The sequence below is a fragment of the Macaca mulatta genome, chromosome X, assembly GCF_049350105.2.
Source record: "Macaca mulatta isolate MMU2019108-1 chromosome X, T2T-MMU8v2.0, whole genome shotgun sequence".
Classification (NCBI taxonomy): domain Eukaryota; kingdom Metazoa; phylum Chordata; class Mammalia; order Primates; family Cercopithecidae; genus Macaca; species Macaca mulatta.
In genome coordinates this window covers 80,735,052-80,741,102 of record NC_133426.1, presented here as the reverse complement: position 1 = coordinate 80,741,102, position 6,051 = coordinate 80,735,052, and the positions used below count along the sequence as shown (strand labels likewise).

General features: G+C 44.1%; 1 pseudogene; it reads left to right on the top strand.

Annotated features, from left to right (window-relative positions):
- The first annotated feature begins 640 nt into the window (after window positions 1–640).
- Window positions 641–2,177, top strand: LOC707308 (E3 ubiquitin-protein ligase makorin-1 pseudogene; annotated as a pseudogene).
- The last annotated feature ends 3,874 nt before the right edge of the window (window positions 2,178–6,051 follow it).

The window sequence follows — 6,051 nt, the reverse complement described above, 5'->3', positions numbered from 1 at the left end:
CAATTTTATAAGTAACTGTTGGTCTGTTCAGGAATTCTATTTCCTCCTGCTTCAATCATGAGAGGTTTTGTCTTTCTAGGAATTTTGGCATTTCCCTTAGATTTTCTAGTTTGTTTGCATAGAAATATTCACAGTAGTCTCTGAGGCTTTTCTGTATTTCTGCAGGATTAGTTGTAATGTCACCTTTGTCATTTCTGATTATGCTTACTTGCATCTTCTCTCTTATTTTATTTTTGAGACGGAGTCTCACTCTGTTGCCCAGGCTGGATTTCAGTGGCGTAATCTTGGCTCACTGCAACCTCTGCCTCCTGGGTTCAAGCCATTCTCCTGCCTCAGCCTCTGGAGTAGCTAGGATTACAGGCCCATGCCACCACACCCAGCTAATTTTTGTATTTTTAGTAGAGACAGGGTTTGCCATGTTGGTCAGGCTGGTCTCGAACTCCTGACCTCAAGTGATTCACCAGCCTCGGCCTCCCAAAGTGCTGGGATTAAGGCATGAGCCACCGTGCCTGGCCCCACCTAGTTAGATTTTCATAAAAGAGAGAGAAAGTCTGGATTACACACCTGTAATCCCAACACTTTGGGAGGCAGAGGCAGGTGGATCACCTGAGGTCAGGAGTTCAAGACCAGCCTGGCCAACATGGTGAAACCCGTATCTCCTAAAAAATACAAAAATTAGCTGGGCGTGATGGCAGCCGCCTGTAATCCCAGCTACTCGGGAGGCTGAGGCAGGGAGAATTGCTTGAACCCTGTAGGCGGAGGTTGCAGTGAGCCGAGATAGCGCCACTGTACTCCAAACTGGGTGACAGTGCGAGACTCCGCACCAAAAACAAACAAACAAACAAAACAACAACAACAAAATTCTAGCTAGGGCAGAGCTGGTGGGGACCGAGCGAGTGCCTCAGTCTCCTTCTCCTCTCCTCGCCTGGCCTCGTGGTCTTCTCCCAGCAGCCAGACAGGAACTATATAATCCCGGAAGTTCCGGGGCTTTGCTGTGTGGGATAAACAGCAATGGCGAGGCTGCTGCTCCGAGAACAACAGCCACAGCATTAGGAGCAGGAGCGGCAGCAGCAGCAGCGGCCTCCCCGACCCAGGTCCCCGCAGTCACCGACTCATCCCCTGGGGCGGACGGAGGGGGCGGTGGCAGCGACGGCAGCCACGGCAGCGATGGCTGGGCAGCCATGGCAGTGGTGGCACAGCTGGACTAAACAGGTCACCTGCAGGTATTTTATGCATGGGGTTTGTAAGGACGAAGGTAACTGTGGATACTCGCATGATCTCTCTGACAGTCCGTATGGTGTAGTGTGCAAGTATTTTCAGTAAGGGTAATGTGTTTATGGTGACCGCTGCAGATATGAACATAGCAAGCCATTGAAACAGGAAGAAGCAACTGCTACAGAGCTAACTACAAAGTCATCCCTTGCTGCTTCCTCAAGTCTCTCATCCATAGGCGAAATGAATACAAGCGAAGATGAGTGAAGAAATTCAAACTTTGCAACTGTAGGAGCAGGTTCAGAGGACTGGGTGAATGCTATTGAGTTTGTTCCTGGGCAACCCTACTGTGGTCTTATGGGGCCTTCCTGCACGGAAGCACCCCTGCAGGGCCCAGTGACCAAGGAAGAATCAGAGGAAAAGCAAATTGCCTTGGAAACAAAGAAGCAGCTGTGCCCCCATGCTGTGGTGGGAGAGTGCTGATACGGAGATTCATGTGACATGTGTGGGCCACAGGTCCTGCATCCAATGGATGCTACGCAGAGATCACAGCATGTAAAATCGTGCATTGAGGCACATGAGAAAGACATAGAGCTCTCATTTGCTGTGCAGCACAGCAAAGACATGGTGTGCGGGATCTGCATGGAGGTGGTCTATGAGAAAGCCAACCCTAGCGAGCGCTGCTTTGTGGTCCTCTCCATCTGCAACCACACCTACTGTCTCAAGTGCATTTGCACATGGAGGAGGGCTAAGCAATTTGAGAGCAAGATCATAAAGTCCTGCCCAGAATACCAGATAACATCTAACTTTGTCATTCCAAGTGAGTACTGGGTGGAGGAGAAAGAAGAGAAGCAGAAACTCTTCAGACATACAAAGAGACAATGAGCAACAAGGCATGCAGGTATTTTGATGAAGGATGTGGGAGCTGCCCATTTGGAGGGAACTGTTTTTTTTTTGTTTTTTTTTTTTTTGAGACGGAGTCTCGCTGTGTCTCCCAGGCTGGAGTGCAGTGGCGCGATCTCGGCTCACTGCAAGCTCCGCCCCCTTGGTTCACGCCATTCTCCCGCCTCAGCCTCCCAAGTAGCTGGGACTACAGGCGCCCGCTACCACGCCCGGCTAATTTTTTGTATTTTTAGTAGAGACGGGGTTTCACCGTGTTAGCCAGGATAGTCTCGATCTCCTGACCTCGTGATCCACCTGCCTCGGCCTCCCAAAGTGCTGGGATTACAGGCTTGAGCCACCGCGCCCGGCCAAGAGGGAACTGTTTTTACAGGCCTGGGTAAAGAGGAGAGAGGAGCCACAGAGACACAAAGTGGGAACATTAAGCAGATATGGGGCTTAACAAAGGAATCACTTCTGGGAACTAATTCAGGAAAGAGAACAGCAACCCCTTTGACAATGAAGAAGAGGTTGTCATCTTTGAGCTGGGTGAGATGTTGCTTATGCTTTTGGCTTCAGGTGGGGACGATGAACTGACAGACTGAAGATCGGTGGGAGTTGTTTCATGATGAGCTGGAAGATTTCTTATGACTTGGATCTATAGCAACCTTGTGTGGCATGTGAACTGGTCTGCTAACCCCAGATAGCAGCTGTCCTCTGTGGTGGTGTGGCAGTGCCTGTGTTCTCTCCCAGGTAAGCCTGTCAACTCCAGGTGCTGTCATAAGAATTTTTACCCAGGGCCTGTCTGTCTTCTCAACCCCTCACCTTTCCCTGAGGAGCGTGTTGTTTTCCCTGTTGAAAAATGTTACAAAAATAGTCTTAAAGTTAGTTTTTTGTAACACGAATTTAACTGTCAGACAGTTAGTGTAGATGTGTTGCATCATCTGTTTTTCAACCAGATTGTGTTTACAGACTTTTCACACACTCATTTTGAGGACCCCAGGTTCAAAAGTAAAAGCAGTGGCCCTGCTTTGGGGTCCAAGAATAGGAGGGATGGGTAAAGGGACCTAAGCTGGCCAATAGCCTTTTGCTCCAGACATGGGACATAGATTCTTGAGGTTTCTGGTAAAATCTGCACTTCTATGTTTTTATATCCGTTCCCTACCCTATAATCCCTACCACGTGCACTTGTTCTGTGGTTTTGGTCTCTTGTTTAATTGCACAGAAGTAATATTACTGGGTAACCAGAACCAGGTGTGAATGTGTTGAGATTTCTATTGTTTTGCATGATAGGAAAATTGAGAAAGAATACATATAAAAGATATAGAGGCATAATATCAATGGAAAGTTGGAAGTTGACTCCGAAGGGCTGACATGGTGTGTGTGAGTGTGGGTGTGTGATAAGCTTCTCATCCTTGCATAGATACAGTATTCTTAGCCTTAGCAGAAAAACTTGGTTTAGTGGTTTAAGCCTTGTGTGGCAGATAGATCTTAAAGGACAAAGCAGTATATTGGTAGTTGTCAATAAAGCAGTGCTAGCTCTGTCTATATATAGATAAATGGGGTTAGCCATAGAGGTTAAAACTACCTGTTTATCCTATATATTAACAAAAACTGGGTCTTGGATACACAGTTGTATTTAATGTTTTACAGCCTAGCCTTTCCAGTACAGGCACTTTCTGAAAAACCTTCATCCTCATTTGGGGCATTTTGTTGTCGGGTTTTTGTGTTTGATTTTGTGGGTATTTGCCTCATTCCACCCCTGAGCTTTCAGGTAGACAGATATGATTCAAAACTCTGTTCTAAGGTGTTTATTGTAGTGGGTAATGGGTTTCCAATAATAAGTCATACTTTTCCACTGAAGGGGAGGGCTCGGGAATCCATAAGACCAGCTAAAGTTAAGTTGTTGGAATAATTTGTTGATTGGAAATTTTACTTTTGTGTTTTGTCGCTCTGGTTCCTGAAAATGATTCGGGATGCTCCTGGTTTGTCCATCTACTGCTCTGATTCCTTGGATCCCACTTTTCGTAAAGTTCTTTCACTTTACGAAAAACAAATAATTGTTGCAGAGGTCTTTGTATTTTGGAGCTGCCCTTTTGTAAGAAGTGCTTTTCCCAAATGAAACAATTAAAAAGAAGTCTAGCTAGCAGCCTATTAATCTTTTCTATCCTTTCAAAGAAAAAAATTTTTATTTTGTTGATTGTATTTATTTATTTTGCTCTCCATTTTATTTAGTTCTGCTCTGATTTTAGTTATTTCTTTTCTTCTGCTAGCTTTGAGTTTAGTGCTTTTCTGAGTTTGTAGTCCCTTTAGGTGCTACATTAGGTTGTTAATTTGAGATATTTCTACTTGATGTAGACGGTAAGCACTATACTTTTGCCACATCCTTGGGGTTTTGGTGTGTTGTGTCTCTATTTTCATTTGTTTCAAAGTTATTTTTGATTTCTGCCTTAATTTTGTTATTTCTCCTACATTCATTCAGGAGCAAGTTATTTAGTTTTCATGTATCTGTATGGTTTTGAGAGTTCCCGTCAGTATTGATTTCTATTTTTATTCCACTGTGATCTGAGAAGATGCTTGCTATGATTTTGATTTTTAAAAATTTGCTGAGACTTGCCTTTTGATGCATATGTGGTCAATCTTAGAGTATGTTACATGTGGAAATGAGGTCTGGTTGTTGGATGGAATATTCTGTAAATGTATGTTAGGCCCAACTGGTCAAGTGTCAAATTTAAGTCCAGAATTTGTTAGTTTTCTGTCTTGATGATCTCTCTAATACTTTCAGTGGGGTATGGAAGCCCCCCATTGTCACTGTGTGGCTGTCTAAGTCTTTTCCTAAGATTAGTAGTGATTGTTTTATAAATCTGGGTGCTCCAATGTTGGGTGCATATATATTTAGGATAGTTATGTTGGGAACAGGCCCCCCCAAATCTGGCCATAAACTGGCCCCAAAACGGGCCATAAACAAAATCTCTGCAGCACTGTGACATGTTCATGATGGCCATCATGCTCACACTGGAAGGTTGTGATTTTACCGGAATGTGGGCAAGGAACACCTCGCCCACCCAGGGCGGAAAACTGCTTAAAGGCATTCTTAAACCATAAACAATAGCATGAGTGATCTGTGCCTTAAGGTCATGCTACTGCTGCAGATAACTAGCCAGACCCATCCCTTTATTTTGGCCCATCCCTTTGTTTCCCATAAGAAATACTTTTAGTTAATCTATAATCTATAGAAAAAATGCGTATCACTGGCTTACTGTTAATAAATATGTGCGTAAATGTCTGTTCGAGGCTCTCAGCTCTGAAGGCTGTGAGACCCCTGATTTCCCACTCCACACTTCTATATTTCTGTGTGTGTGTCTTTAATTCCTCTAGCCCCGCTGGGTTAGGGTCTCCCCAACTGAGCTGGTCTTGGCAAGTTAAATCTTGAATCACACACTTTATCATTATGTAATGCTGTTCTTTGTCCTTTTTTACTGTTGTTGGTTTAAAGTCTGTTTTATGTGATACAAAGATAATGACCCCTGCTGTTTTTTTGATTTCTAATTGCATGATAGATCTTTCTCTATCCCTTTAAACTGTGCCAGTAGGTGTCATTACATGTGACATGTCTCTTGAACACAGCAGAAGGTTCAGTCTTGTTTTCTTATCTAATTTACCACTCCATGACTTTTAAGTGGAGGATTTAGGTCATTTACACTCAAGCTTCATATTGATATGTAAGGTTTTTTTCCTGTTGTGGTATTCTTAGCTAGTTGCTTTGTGGTCTTGATTGTGTAGTTGCTTTATAGGGTCTGTGGGTTATGTACTTATGTGTGCTTTTGTGGTAACAAGTATTATTCTTTTTTTTTTTTTTTTTTTTTTTGAGACGGAGTCTCGCTCTGTCGCCCAGGCTGGAGTGCAGTGGCCGGATCTCAGCTCACTGCAAACTCTGCTTCCCGGGTTTAAGCCATTCTC